This window comes from Canis aureus, chromosome 9 (genome assembly GCF_053574225.1).
Source record: "Canis aureus isolate CA01 chromosome 9, VMU_Caureus_v.1.0, whole genome shotgun sequence".
Lineage (NCBI taxonomy): Eukaryota > Metazoa > Chordata > Mammalia > Carnivora > Canidae > Canis > Canis aureus.
This window is the reverse complement of record NC_135619.1, coordinates 25,624,851-25,641,238: the sequence shown is the minus strand read 5'-3', so window position 1 is coordinate 25,641,238 and position 16,388 is coordinate 25,624,851. Positions and strand designations below refer to the sequence as shown.

Sequence of the window (16,388 nt, the reverse complement as noted above, 5' to 3'; positions counted from 1 at the left end):
ATGGCAGAGAGTGTGGATGTATAATCCTGTTAAAGGAGAGCACTTTAGGATAATAATCCAGCCAACTTCTAGTTGGGAGTAGGGTATCGAGAGAAGATGAATCAATGTGGGGAGAGGGAGAGAGATAAAGAGAGAAGGTGGAAAAAAAAAGAGAGAAGGTGAATTATGATACATGGTTCACAGTGTGACAGTTCTGGCACAGAGCAGCAAGAGGGGTTCAGACCAGATGGTGGGCATGCTAGAAAGGAAAGTAGCATCCTCTCTTCTCCTTTTTCTGAGTCCAAGCCAGATTGTCTACTTTGCAAATTTATGGTTGTCCTAGGAAATAAGGGGACCAATCAGAGAGAACAATGGCAGCATAAGACCTCAGGGTCCATTTTGTTTTTAAAATTTTATTTATTTTTAAAAAGATTTTATTTATTTATTTGACAGAGCGAGAGAGAGAGAGAACACGAGCAGAGAGAGAGGGAGAAGCAGACTCCCCGCTGATCAGGGAGCCCTACATGGGGCACAATCCCAGGACCCCGGGATCATGATGTGAGCCAAAGGCAGACTTAACCTACTGAGCCATGTAGGTGCCCCCAGGGTCTATTTTGAACCACTGCATTATCACAACCCAGAGGAGTAGTAGGTTAGGATTTGTGTCATTGCTTCCATCAGATTTTGTGATGTTCATTAGAATTCTGAATCTCCTTCCTTGTACCACAAGTAATATTTTAAGTAGCTTCCCTAAAAAATCCCACTGTGCATAGCAATGGGAATGTTTCTTAATTTAAGGGCTATATTTTAGATCAGAGTCCAACCATTTGTTCCTTTAGGGTTTTGACAAGACTGTTTCTGGGAAAGAGCTACCATGTTATTGTCCTAGTTGCCATAGACAATATGAAGTTATAACACAATAGCGTTTGCAAACATCTTCTAGTTTGTAGCTTGGGGAAATGGTCTAACCTTTTCAGAGGAGGAGACGAAATTTGTAGAAGGGTCAGAGCCAGATGATAAAAGGATTGGGAAGCCATGGTAAGAAGTTTGGACTTTATGTAGGATTACTAAGGGAAGAAAAAAGAAGGAAGTGAAATACTAAGACTGATTTTTTTTTTTTTAGAAGGATGGCTTTGATAACAGAAGGGGGAATGGGTTTGAGAGGAGACAATAGATGTGAGGAAGGGACACTGACTTGGAACTTACTGTGATGTTTTAGGCAAAAGACAGTAAGAGCAATCACATTCTCATTCTTAGGAGCACCCGTTTCGGATATCCTTTTGAGACCATCTGTTCTGAACATTCTCTAGTACTTTCAATTCTAAAACAACAAAATTCTAGAGGGCTTTAGTTGGAAGCACCATTTCATTTTCAGATTAATGCTATTTAAAAAAAATACTTCCTGAAATGCTTGACAAAAAGCAGGTGCTCACTGTTGAATTAAATAAAAATAATTGAGTTCTATAAGCACACTGCTTGCTTTCTCTCTCTTTTTGGTTGTTATTTATAGAAAAAAAATATACCTTGTAGTATATCCAAGAAGAAAGGAGTCTTATTAAGACTCAAGTCTGTAAGGGATATTTGCTTTTTGTTTATAAAGGTCATATACTACCCCTATGACAGAGAAGGGAGGAATAGTGTGCTGTGCCAAAAGCAGAGTGGCTATTAGCTGGTCCAGCACACAGAGAACCCCTATATGGAACCTTTAAATTCAGGCAAAAGCAATATATTCCACACCATACACAGGGAAGAGTGTGGCAGAGAGTGAGAATTTACCTTGCCTATTTAATACAACTTGTTCAAGGGTCTGGGGCCAACCCCTGAATGTAGCAGAAAGGTCTCCTCCTGGATCCTTTCCTCATTTTAAAAAGGCAGTCCTCCTTATACTTGGTAGTGCTAACCCAGCTCAGTGATCCAGCTTTGCCCTGAGACTCCTAGCTGGGTCCAATGTACAAATGCTGTGGTTACACTGGTTTAAGGTCTGCTGAAGGGTGTTCATTATCTATATGTAAAGATTGTAGAGTTCCCTCATAGACATAGTCTCCCATTTCAAAGTGTCTCCTGTTATATTAATACTTTCCTCCTTACTTTTTGTCCTTTAATCTGAGTAAAGGTCTCAGTCTGTGTCTCTTTCAACTAACTATCCCTGGATTTGACTGATTGATCTCATAGTGGATATTGTGGGGAAGTGAACTCTGTGCTCCAATTTGGGACTTTGGTGGGAATTGGGGAAGTTGTAGTTGTGCTCCTGCTTCATCATCTTGCATCAAGTTAGTTTTAGTGTCCTTTTCTAATCAAAGTAAGAACCCAATTTTATGGAGGCACCTGGGTGGCTCAGTGGTTGAGTGTCTGCCTTTGGCTCGGGTCATGGTTCTGGGGTCCTGGGGATCAAGTCCTGCATTGGGCTCTCAGCAGGGAGCCTGCTTCTCCCTCTGCCTATGTTTCTGCCTCTCTCTGTGTGTGTCTCTCATGAATAGATAGATACAATCTTAAAAAAAAAGAACCCAATCTGATGGAGTAGAGCCCTTTATATCAGCTCCACAAAGGTTAGAAGAGTATTATAAGGCATTACCTTGACAACTCTGCCCACGTCTTCAGCTGTGCTGTAGAAACTGAAAAAGGGATTCTAACTGATGAGCCTCCAAATGTCAGGTCATCATTCAATAACTTTACTGTTTTATCTAATCCTGTGGCAAGACTCAATCTCTCTGTGTGGCTTTTGGCCAAGCTCCCAGGCGCCCCTTCCTTCTTCACAATTATGTTGGTCTATCCCAATAGCTGTCTTATAAGCTGCTTGGTGGGACTGCACTCTTCTTGCCCTCTGTCACTTTTCCTAAAGCAGAGATCATTCAAAATGACATCAGGAAATGGAAAGTGAAGCCACTTGCTTCACTCTTCACGGAAGCTTTGTGTGTGATAAGAAAGTATTTCAAAGTATTAATCTATGCACCCCAGGGATCATCTCATCAAATTCACTTATGACTAAAGATCTTTCCCCTCCCCTGCTATAATCAGATTAGACATAGATCACCCAGAAACACAGGCTGTAACACTTTGCTATTAGGCTAAAGAAAGTTTATGGCTTATGAAGAAATGATTTGAAAGCATATTTGTGGAGTTTTTTTCTTCCCAGCATGTTATAGGTATGGAAAAGTAGGAGAGGGACAAGAACCATGCAGTTGAGTATATAAGAGGTGATGTTTCTGAGGCAAGACCAAATGCTTCCACAGTCCATTCCTTAGGATGTATTCAAAAGACTTATTGATGGTTCCAGTCATTTATGATAATTTTTGCTATTACTGGAGTCAAACCAAATGCCTTTGAAGAAAGATGTAGTTTTTCAACTGGTAGGGCCAAATCTTTTCAATGTGCCTTCCTCCATTTACCTCTGAGGTAAGGGTGATCATTTTGGGTTTGTACACTTCACTTCATGACTGCTGAGGATACAATTCAGGGGGGTAATAGTGTCAGGCTGTCAGTTGTACTGCCTTATGCTTGGGGACTCATCAACTTGATCATTCAAATTGTTTCCCCTTTCTTTCTGGATACAGCATAAATTGCCAGAGGTTGGGGTTGGCACAAAAGACTGTATCTAGGTTGCTATAGCCATCTGATATCAGATTCAGTCATATTTTTCTTCTTTACCCGTTTAAGGTTGTATACTTCTGACTTAATTTATCATTGTTCTTTTATTACAATGATAACATGCATGAGTCTGGGGATGACTATTATCATAACTCTATAACTCAGCTCTCCCAAGCTTTTGCTAGTGCAGCCAGTTTAAATAATGTATTACATTAACCTTACCCATGATGATACTCTTTTTTTGGAAAATATATAAATAAAAGAAACTGCCCTCATATTGAAAGAGGAAGCTACAGACATTCTTGAGATATAATAGTGACTGGAACCACAAACTCAGAGGAAATAAACTTAGTTATAAGATTGAGTGCCTCTCTTATCAGCCATTGATTTCTTTCACTTGTGTGGCTATCAGGCTTTTTAATAACATCTGAGTACGTGGCTAATTGTTCTATGGAGTTATTAGTTAGATCATTCCTATTGAATAGATCCCCAATGGCTTCAAAAGACTGTATCTTCTTAAAAATGTCTAAAGGGTTAAAACTTGTGTTAGAGATAATCACTCTTAAAAGTTTTTTGAGAGATAGTAATCCTAGTCATAGGAATTGAATCCAGTTGGTCTCAAAATTTGTCCCACACTTTGTAAATCATATAGCAGAATAAGCATTTAAATTGCTTACCCCAGTCTGCTGCAGACTGTGGGCCACCAGGGTCGGTGAAGGATCTCAAGATGGCTGGGCGAAAACTTGCTCTAAAAACCATTGACTGGCCATTGCCAACTCCCTGAAATCCTGGAATGAGATGCTTACCTCCAGGTTGGCTACTCTTCCTGAGAAACCACCTGCTATCATCTGGGCTTGCTACAAGGCCAATGTGGCAAAGGCTGGCTTGGTAGATGACTTGAGAAGAAGTTTAATGCCCTGACGGTTCCTGTGCCAGAGGATAAATACACTGTCCAGGTGGATGCTGAGGAAAAAGAATATGTGAAAAGCTGTGCTGAGTTTTTGTCCCTTTCAAAGGCCAGGATTGAAGAATATGAAAAAGAGCTGGAGAAGATGAAGAACACAATTCCATTTGATCAGATGACCATTGAGGACCTGAAGTCTTCCCAGAAACCAAATTAGACAAGAAGAAGTATCCCTATTGGCCTCACAAGCCAATTGAAAATTTATCAACTTGAGTTGAGGAGAAAGCCCTGGCCCTCATATTATAAACGTTGGACATTAAAAATAATGATATGTAAAAAAATAAATTGCTTACCCCAAATTACTACAGATTAAATAGTAACTGCATTTTCTTTCAGCCAACCAGTGGGGAATCCATACTATTACTAATACTTTATTTTGTACCTGGACTAACCAGTGTGGGGAGTGATGAAATAATCTATAAGCAAAATTAAAAAGCAACCTGACCATCTAAACTTTAAAGAGTTGTTGAAACTTGTTTTCTTGGCCCATTCTGGGAAATCATAAGCCATGGTTTTAGAGTGCTTTTTTGTAGTGCTTTAGTTATTCTTGTTTTCTTTATAGTTATGTCATGTTTATTATCCAGAATTCCGAATGCTTCCACATACCAATCTCCTAACAGATGATCCAAAAACTAATGGAAGTAAAATCATGCTGAGAAATACACTGAAAATCTGGCCTCTGCAAATTAAACATCTTCCAAGAGAATCAACCACAATAGAGAAGATCTAGACAATATTGATGATCTTTCCTGAAGCTTTCGCTGAGTGTCAAAAGGGGATTGAGAGTTAAAAAAATAAAAAAGTCCCCATACTCCTAAAAAAAAAAAAAAAAGAAAAAAAAAAAAAGGACGGACAATCCTATGCCATGGTTACAGTTAGAACTAGTTTTATATATGTTTACTTAATTAGTGGCAATGGTCACTATAGGGTAGTGGCTTCACTTCAGTCAACAACTAAGACTGACCATTCTAATCAACATAAAACATACTTTTAGGACTGATGTCAACTTACCTCTGTAATCAATAAACATTTCCTAAAAATGCTCTGAAAGCTAGAAGTTTTCTGTATGTGATCAGCATTGCTTTTCATTACCTTATTAAATAAGCATCAAATATATCACTATACTTGTGGTTTTAGATTTTAAGTAATCGTCTCAATCTTTGATAGGGGATACGAGACAAATACTGCTCATAGGATCAGTGAAAAATGATAGGATAAGGAAATCATATATGAAGTATTTACTCATGGCAATAACTTCAGACATTAGATACAGAGGTTGTTTTTTCCTTTCTTTAGGATCATTTCCTACTCAGGATCTCTGAGGACAGGAAATGTCTAGATAGGATGTAGACCTTGCCAGGTACAGTTCATATTACTTGGTTTTCTTGAGGTCTAGAGAAGGCTAAAGAAAGTATGTGGGGCTATAGACTGGTTTGCTACTTCTAAGGCTGTCCAATAGGAGGAAGAGATCCCATATATAGGGTGTAGACAACTAATTGGGAGCTAAGTTGGCAAACTTCAGACTTTCTCCTGACACTAAAAGATTGTAGAAGGACTGCCCAGCTGGATGTTCAATAACCATCAAACCTGCTATAAAATAGAACCAGCAGCTGGGTGCCACCAGCACCAGAAGCCAGATCAGTGGGGATGCTGGCATCTGGGGCCAGGAGAAGAGAGATGTGAAACAGTGTGCAACCTGTCTCTTATAAGCAGACTTTCCCCATCTTTAGTGACTTGCTGCCTGGATGAGCCATCGGTGGGTTTTCTGGAAGTTTAGAGTGAAAAGAATATAGGGGAAGAAACCTCAGAGGGAAAACTTTGAGGTGTGAATGGTGATTGAGATAGTACTGGAATTTCACTAAACAGAAGGACCAAATTTTAATCTAAAAGTAACTGAAAAGTATTGTATTTGACTGTGGTTATCAGAATGGAATAGGTTAAATGACCTATATTGGGTAGTCTGAGGGTTCAGAGACAAGAGAAGTATGTACAGTTGTAAAATAAGGAGAGTCTCATTTTTGGTGTTGTTATCTTGTTGATCACTCTTCAGTTCATACCTGCTACAATCAATGACTGGGGCTCACTGTCCCTTATCACCTGGCAGAGCCCTTTCTCAGTCTGTATTTACTCTGTTGGAAATCCCACCAATATTGCTTGAAGAGGCATACTATGGCAGGGTACAGATTCAGAATGTCAGTAGGATTGAGCTTGACGGTGTTCAGGGTGAGCTGAGACAGAAAGAATGAAAGGGGCAGCTGGTGACTCAGTTGGTTAAGTGTCTGACTCAGTTTTGGCTCAGGCCATGATCTCATGGGTCATGAGATCGGCCCTATGTTGGCCTCCATGCTCAATGGGAAGTCTGCTTAAAGATTCTCTCCCTCTGCCTTTCCCCCCAACTTATGTACTCCATCTCTCTCTCTACAATAAATAAATGAAATCTTAAAGAAAAAAAAAGGATGAAAGGAGCTAGTCATGTGGAGAGTCATGTCAAATTTGGAAAGAATATCAAACAGAAGTTGTACTTGAATTTCTTCTTTTTCTCATGTTCCTTAACCAACCTCAAAAAATATATTTGGAATCTATCCATGCCTCTAGCATATGCAAAGGTCCTGATATGGAAACAAGTTTGATGAGCTATAGGAGGAATGACTGGAGGTTTCAGAACAAGGTGGAGAGTGGTAAAGACATAGATGGGGCTCAATCTTATTTAACATTGTAGAAAGTTTAAGGAGTTTAGATTTTATTCTAAGTGAAACAGGAAGCAACAGAAAGGTTTTAAGAAAAAAATGGCTGGTTCAAAATTTGCTTTGGATTACTTTTGCTTCTGTATGTCTGGTGGATTGGAGTACGATAATGGTGGGAGGAAGAGCAGGCAGGAGGCAGTTGCAGTAATCTAGCTAAAAGGTAATGGTTACCTGGTATGTTGCTGGTAGAGAGGAACAAAAGTTATGTTTTTGGAGATGTATTGAAGAGCAGGAGAGAAAGGGGGAAATTCAAGGATTCTGGCTTTAGTAACTCAATAGGGTGCCATCCTATCGAGCTAACAGATGAGATTGGTGAGGAGTCCCATTTCGGACATGTTAAGTTTGAGATGCATATAAGACCTTCAAGTAAAGATTTCAAATAGTCTGTTTTTGTTTGAGTCTGGGGCTCACACACACACACAAAGGTCTGAGGTTGAGTTGTAAGTCTGGGAATCACTAGCACAGAAATAGCCTATAAATCTGTGAAAATTGATGAGGTCACTTAGAGAATGAAGATAGAGAAGAGTGCCTAGAAATAACCACTGGGTCACTTCAACATTTAGATGTAGAGGAGGAAGATCCAGGAAGTAGATGGAGGAGATGGAGGAGAAATGATCAGTGAGAAAACCTGGGGAGTGGAGTTGTGGAAATTAGGAGAAGAGAGGGCTTATTGTTGGGAACTAACACTGGAGGATCGAATAAGACAAGAATAGAGAAAGTCCACTGAATTTTGCAGCTCTTTTTCAGTATAAGTGTTTGGCTAATTTTTTGCTCTTTTAGTTTTTAAAACTATTTATTGATATGGTAACCAAATGAGAAGCAGTCTATTATGGTATCATTACCTAATCAAACAGAAAATTTCAGACACTTTTATTGTATAAGAGAAATTTTTATAAATGATTGCCCTTATATTGTTTAATAATTAATTCTTGGGAGCTAGTTACTATATAATTATAGGGTATTCCAAAGAAACTCTTAAATCCAGCAGTTTTTAAATGGTGGACATTTCTAGCCCTCATGGCTAGAGGAGTAATTTTAAAATATTGGATGATTTACAAAACCACAATGAGATATCACTTTACACCAGTGAAGATGACTAAAATTAGCACGACAGGAAACAACAAATATTGGTGAGGATGTGGAGAAAGGGGAACCCTTTTACACTGTTGGTGGGAATGCAAGCTGGTACAGTCACCCTGGAAAACAGTATGGAGGTTCCTCAAGAAGTTAAAAATAGAGCTACCCTATGATCCAGCAATTGCACTAATAGGTATTTACCCTAAAGACACAGATGTAGTGAAACGATGGACATCTGTACCCCAATGTTCATAGCAGCAATGTCTACAATGGTCAAACAGTGGGAAGAGCTGAGTTATCCTTTGACAGATAAATGGATAAAGAAGATGTAGTATATATACAGTGGCATATTACTCAGCCATCAGAAAGGATGAATACCTACCATTTACATTGATGTGGAGGGAACTGGAGAGTATTATGCTGAGTGAGATAAATCAATCGGAGAAAGACAATTATCGTATCAAGTTTTACTCATATGTGGAATATAAGAAATGGTGAAAGGGATTATAGGGGAAGAAGGGGAAGCTGAATGGGGAAAAATTACAGAGGAAGACAAACCATTAGAGACTCTTAACTCTGGGAAACAAACTGAGAGTTGCTGAAGGGGAGGTAGGTGGGGGATGGGGTGATTGGGTGACAGGCATTAAGGAGGGCACATGATGTGATGAGCACTGGGTGTTATACTATATGTTGGTAAATTGAATTTAACTAAAAAAATTAAAATTAAAAATTAAAATAAAATCAAGGTATTACAAAACAAAACAAAAAAATAAAATGTTGGGTGATTTAGCATATACCTCACATTACACCAGTAGCCACCCTTGATTTTAAGTGTGACAGTCAGCCATCTTTATGGACTCAATCTGATAATAATAATAGAAACACATGAATGAAGGCTGAACTAACACAAGTATACATTAATAAAATAGCATTTATGTTGTACTAATACATTTTTGTAAGCAGTTTTGTTAAATTAAAATGAAAAGAAAGGCCTAAATTACATTTTGAAATCCATTTGGTGGTGAAAGAGAAATGGGTTAGAAGCAATTATCTGTCATTTCCTTTTTGAGGTATGGCTTGAAGATGTCTTAAAGCCACACAGTAGAAATTGTCTGGCAGTTCTGCCTCATAAGAAGGAGGCAATGAAGGTGACAGGTGGGGACTCTCTCTGGATGAGCTGGGGCCTGAAGTGGGTCTTATTAATGCCATATTAATAGGTCCTTGTAATAACACCCACTTGAAATGGCAGGAAGGCCAGTGCTCATAGGCCCAATACTTTTCTCTACTTAATGGACTCTTGAATTCCTGAGCCCTTTGGTTCTGAATTTGTTGGTTACTCTACTATGAAAGAGTAATGGTAGAAGCATATTCTCTTTTGTGTGTGGTTTCTTCAGATTATAAATAAACTTTCATTTCTCTTTTACTTTATTGTCAAGTAAGCTAAACATTAGCATGAAAAGCTCTTTCCTTCACTTTCGATGTTAGCTTCACTTGTGAATTTATAATTGTCTGCATTTAAACACTGTGCACAACACAAACTAACCTCAAGCTGCTGACAATTGATTACTTCAGACAGGTGGATTCAGTTTTGGTTTTCTTTCTGAGCATTGACCAGGATTCTGCTTCCTGGAACATATAAGCTCTCTTGGTTGCATCTCTTTTAATTTAAACTGAAGTCTTAAAGTGTCTAAAATGTATATAGACACATATATATACCTACATATTTTAATTATCTTTGTTTATGTGTTTCTGTGACTAGATTGGGGTAAATTATTTCAACTGCACTCAATTTAGTCTTTCATTTAGCCTGCTTTGTGAATGGAGGAATGCTTTATTTTTAAAAAGTTTGAGTATATTTGATACATAATGTTACATTAGTTTCAGGTGTACAACTTGGTGATTTGACAATTTTATACATTATGCTATGTTCACCACACCTGCAGCTACCATCTGTCCTGTTACATCCCTATTACAATATCATTGATTGTATTCTTTATGCTTTGCCTTTAATTCCCATTTCTTACTCATTCCATAAGTGGAGGCCTGTATTTCCCTCTCTCCTTCATCCATTTTGCCCAGCTACTCACCCTTTTTCCCTCTGGAAACCATCAGTTTTCTGTATTTATAGTTCTGATTCTGCCTTTTGCTTATTCGCTTTTTAGATTCCATTTACAAGTGGAATCATATGATATTTATCTTTCTCAGACCAACAGACTCATGAGAAGCTGCTCAACATCACTAACGATCAGGGAAATACAAATCAAAACCACAAAGAGATATCACCTCACACACGCTAGAATGGTTAAAATAAAAAAAAAATAAGAGAAGCACTTAACATTATACCTCCAGATCCATTCATGTTGTTGCAAATGGCAAGATTTCATTCATTTTTTTTTAACCGCTAGGCTGAGTCACGTTCCATTATATATTATATATAATATATAATGGTCTTCTTTATCCATTCATCTATTGATGGACTCTTGGGTTGCTTCCATATCTTTGCTATTGTAAGTAATGCTGAAGTAAATATAGGGGTCCATATATCTTTTTGAATTCAGAAAAAGACAAGTAACAAATATTTCCCTCCTATGTGAATTTAAGAAACAAAACAAATGACCAAAGAGAAAAAAGAGAACCCCTCCCCCGACTCTTAAATACTGAGAACAAACTGGTGGTTACCAGAGGGGAGGTGGGGCAGGAAATGGGTAAAATAGATGAAGGAGATTAAGAGTACTTATTATGATGAGCACTGAGTAATGTGTAGAATTGTTGAATCACTATATTGTACGTCTGAACTTAACACTCTGTATTAACTATACTGAAATAAAAAAATAATAAAAGAAAAGACAAGAAACAACCAGTGTTGGTGAAGATGTGTGGTGAAGAAAAGGAACCCTCATGTAATATTGATGAGAATGTAAATTGGTATAGTCACTGTAGAATGCTTTTATAAGAGGTAGAAAGAGGAGTGATACATGTTTGGTATCTGATCTCATAGATAGGGCTTTGTATGCTTCAGAAAGGAGGAAAAATAATTTACAAATTGTGTTTTTATTATTAATCTGGAAACCTTAACTGTGAGATGAGAAATTTATACACATAGAGAATGTGTTAGTAATTCAATTTCCTGATTTGAAATATTTTATTGAAGAACTGAGTTGTGTGGGGGGCAGAGCTGACCACTGCTTAGGTGCATGGCTGGCTTAGGCAATGGGTAGAGTATGGACATGCTTAGGGTGCCAGCAAAGAATCATCTGCTTCCAATGCCAGAAAGAGAATTCTGAACCTGAGCTTTGCAAGTAGAACATCTAAATGGAGGCCTTTTAAATTTTATTATGTATATACTTTTCATATTATTTTGAAAAATTGTATATGAAGTATTTAATCTCTTCAGTGTTCAGACTTCTAAAGAACCTAATCTGGCCCTTGATTGACAGATGGTAGTTCTCCATAGTGACATTTACTTGGAGGGATGGCCAGGGTATCTTACCTAAAAATATCTAATAAAGACTTTCGGATTCAGATATTGCCTTCCAAGTTCAATGTGTTTGCCAGCATTTTGGGGGGTGCATGTGTGCATGCATACGTGTGTGTGTGTGTGTGTGTAGTATGGGAGCAGGATGAAGTGGAGAGCTTCTGATTCTCATGAGAATAATAAACAGGGCAAAGGATGAATTATATTTCCCAGGTGGCTGTGACAGGATTACATTCTTAAGATCCTAGATTTAGTATTTAATACATATGGAGCATGTTCTTGGTACTTGGAGTATAAGTAAGTTGGATTAAGTAGATTCATTTAGAGAGTTAAGATGGCTTAAATGTATCTTTATGTATGTAATTACCAAAGCAATGTGCAGTTACTGTAGAAACCTTGTAAATCTGTAAAGGTATAAAGAAGAATATAAAAATTACTCATTATTCCACCACCCAGAGATAACTGCTATTAATTAATTTGTGTATGTGTGTATAATTAGAGTCATATTTGTAGCTATCTGTGTATCTAGAAGATGCTGTCAAGTGTTGCTTGGATTCCCCTCTTTATGACATACATTTTTATAATAATAGACTAAAAAAAGTTTTTTTGTGTGTTTTTACATTTGTGCTATAATTATATTTTAAGCCAAACTTTAAAATTTTTGTATTATAATTGTGTCTGATATGGTGCTAAATACGATTAGGACTTTAATAAGTTGTGAGGTATTTATGGATGAATTTTTTTCTAGTATAATCCTATTTTAGTTTTTAATGCCCCCAAATGTATTCATCATTATATGAACTTGCTTTTTACACAAATGTTTTTGAGGAGCTCATTTACTATCCAAATATCTATTTCTGCCATCTCTGGGTTCTCTCTGGTCAGAACACTCAGAACTGAGAGTTTTGTGTGACTAAATAGTCCTTTTGTCATTTTGTGATTTGATTTTTGGTAACTGGTCTAGTTCCAGGTGCATAACTTAAGAACCATTCATTTGTACAGTGAAATTTGTTTTGCCCCTTCATGATTGTGACCACTTGCAAATATAAATGACTTACTCATTGCATTCCTTATTAAGCTCCTTCTTATCTTATGCATGCAATTATAGGTGGAAAGATGTCAAATAGTTCCATAGTTGTAGTTCACTTGAACTATGGGTTAGAAGGGAAAACAGGACCATTTTAGGCCACTTTACCTAAAAAATTAAAATGAACAAAGTTCTGAGGAAAAAGAACAAAAGAACAATAATATGAGCATTTATGGTCTTTATGAAATTGAAAAGGAAAGACTGTCTTGGAAAACAGTCCAATTAAACTGTAAGACATGAGATAAGCTCTTCAGAGGTTGACAGTTATTGCAATTCTCAGGCAATTCAATTTTAGTTAAGAATAAATGGTGAACCTGTTAGTTTTGTCACATAAAATTTGAATATTCTACTATCTTTCTGGATGCATTTCAAGCCATAGTAAAACTTCTCAAGACATGAAATATAAAATTGGATTTTTAAATTCATGCTCTCTTGAGTGTGCATCTGTGTTCCAACAGTTTAGCTGATCTATATTAGAATATAATAACTTGAGTCAACAAGCCTGATGAATGCTGTGTAAGTGTAATCGGACAGCGATAAAGAGACATGACATCTGACTATTTTGTGAAGTAGATTTCTACTTTTTCCTTTTATAGTCTAGATAAAAGTGAACTAATGAGAATATATTTTAACAGACATCCACCTCTCAATGATTTCTTTCCCATTTACCAATTATAATTTTTATTTAATTCCTATGTATTTTCTTCCTTTAATTGACTAGTTTTCACTGTTCTGAATAACAAGGTTTTCGTACAGTTTCCCAGAACCACATGATGTATTTTAATGACTGAAATATAACAGAAGTAGAGCACAAACAGCAAGACCAGAAGTCCCTCCTGACCTCCTCTTTTCTTCTCAGGTTTCACAGGTTTCTCCCACTGCCCAGTGTGGGGAGAAAACTGTAGGTCCTCAGGCCTAGAACAAATTAACTTCAGGACAATGTGGGTGCTTCATGGAGACACAAGACAGCATAATAATCATGTAAGTTAAAAACATATATGGCAAAAATAAGAACATTCAGATTGTTTTAACTTTGAAACAAAACTGTTTTTGTTTTCCTTTTATTCAGTATACTAGATGGATGTGAAATAAATATTTTCCCTTGCCTCCTGGGAGAGTTTGATGATTAAACCCTCTCTGCTTGTGAGGACTGGAAAACTCGTTGTTTGGTGGCCAAATTGGGTGCTCATCATTTATTCAACAACTCTTTGAGTATCTATCATGTGTCAGGCATTATTCTAGGTACTAGTTTACATTTATGCAAATGAATAGAGAGATGTATGGAGAAACATGTAGCGAGAGCTATACAATTAGAAATACAAATGTCTGATTTCAAAAATGTGCTGTGGAGAAAATAAGGGAATGAAAGTTGAAGGAATGAGGGGTCCTGGAGAGGAAACTATTTTAGGTAATGATTTAGGCTCTGGGTTTAATCATTTAATGTCTTTGTTTGTTCAGACTGCTATTGACTGAGTGCCTTACACACAACAAACATTATTTTTCACAGTTCTGGATGCTGGGAAGTCTGAGATCATGGTGTCAGCAGGTTGTGTGTCTGGTGAGAGCCTGCTTCCTAGATGGTGGTCTTTTTGCAGCAACATCACATGGTAGAAGTGGCTAGGGAGCTCCTTAGAGTCTCTTTTTGAGAGCACAGTTCCATTCATGAGGACTACACTCTCATGACTTAATCATGTCCCAAACTCCCCATTTCCTGATACCATCACATTGGGCATTAGGTTTCAACCTAATTAGTTTTGAGAGGATATAAAAAAATCAGACCATAGCAGCCACCAAAATGTTTTTTATTAAAAATGAGGGAAGATAGGGTTTGAGGGAAGAGGCAGGGTGTCTTGGAGAAGCTGAAGGAAGTATGGGGACACTTGAGACTAAAAAGAAAATCTTTGGCCATTGCTTATAGAATGTACTGTTCTTGGCTATATTTCAAAGAGGTAACTAAAAATGCTTTAGTGGCTCAGTCAGTTAAGTGTCCAGCTCTTGATTTCAGTTCAGGTCATGATATATCAGGTTTGTGAGGTGGAGCCTCTTGTCAAGCTCCGCGCTGGGTGTAGAGCCAGGTTAAGATTCTCTCTCTCCCCCTCTCCCCCTCCCCCTATTCATGGACATGCTCACTCTCTTGCTCTCTCTCTCTTCCTCCCTCTCTCTCTCTCAATAAAAAAACCCAGAAGATGTAGCCAGACTACAGAGTATGGGGCAGGGGGTTGTATGTGTGAGCAGGGAGGCAACATCAAGTGCTGAATTTCCAGGGAGGCAACATCAAGTGCTGAATTTCCAGCCTCAGCAGACTTTCATGTCCCATTTGTGGCAAATGAAGCTGTAGGGTGCTGTTGGATTTGGAGTAGACCATGAAATCCAGCTCATGACCTATTTGAGGTCATGACCTCAAAAGGTATGACCTATTTGAGGAGATGACTAATGGCCAGAGAATGACCTATTTGAGAAGTCTTTCCCTGCATTGCTGTTCATTAAGACAATATGACCTTGGCTCAACCTTGGGAGGGTGTGGGGGAGCACCAATAATTTCTCTGAAGTTTTCTCCTGGCCAAAAATTATGTTGATATGTACTAAATAGAAGGTTTTTTTTTGTTGTTTGTTTATTTATTTATTTTAAAGATTTTATTTATTTATTAATGAGAGACAGAGAGAGAGAGAGCAACAGAGACACAGGCAGAGGGAGAAGCAGGCTCCACGCAGGGAGCCCGACAGGGTCTTCAGGATCAGATTCTGGGCTGAAGGCAGTGCCAAATGGCTGAGCCACCTGGACTGCCCTTTTTTTTTGTTTTTTTTTGTTTTTTTTTTTTTGTTTTTGTTTTTTTAACATGTGAGTTTGTTGACTGAGATTTATATTGGCTATATTTAAATGACTTTCCCAAGCTGCATTTCACCCTCTTCCGCCCACTCTAGTCTCATCCTACTCAAATAGTAAGCACATTTATTTGCCTATTTCAACCTGAGCATTATCTGTACAATCTTGCTCTTAGAAGTTTACCAAAGATTTGATTTGACCTTTTATGGCAATATTTCAGCAGCTCAAGAAAAATTCACTGGGGTAAAAGTTAATTTTATTGCTCAACTTTATGACCTATTTTACATGTTAAAGTGCTACCTATCTTTAATAAAACCTAAATTTAAGTCTTAGTTTTTAAACAATTACTGTTTCCCTTAAAAAGACTATGGAGAGGGCAGCCCTGGTGGCTCAGCAGTTTAGCACTGCCTTTAGCCCAGGGCTTGATCCTGGGGGTCCAGGACTGAGTCCAGGTTCGAGTCCCGAATCAGGCTCCCTGCATGGAGCCTGCTTTTCCCTCTGCCTGTGTTTCTGCCTCTCTCTCTCTCTCTCTCTCGCTCTCTCTCTGTGTCTCTCATGAGTAAATAAATAAACTCTTAAAAAGAAAAAAAAGACTATGGAGAAATAGATTGATTTTGATGCCATTTTTTTATTCTAGGAGGTCAAGTTCTATC

General features: G+C 37.8%; 1 long non-coding RNA gene across 2 annotated transcripts in view; it reads left to right on the top strand.

The window, feature by feature from the left end:
• The window catches only part of LOC144320512 (uncharacterized), a 143,941-nt gene that overhangs the window by 45,378 nt on the left and 82,175 nt on the right, over window positions 1-16,388 (top strand). For both annotated transcript variants that reach the window (XR_013386148.1, XR_013386147.1), the window contains exon 2: window positions 13,771-13,892. This is a non-coding gene — a long non-coding RNA (uncharacterized LOC144320512). The remainder of the gene's footprint in view (window positions 1-13,770; window positions 13,893-16,388) is intronic.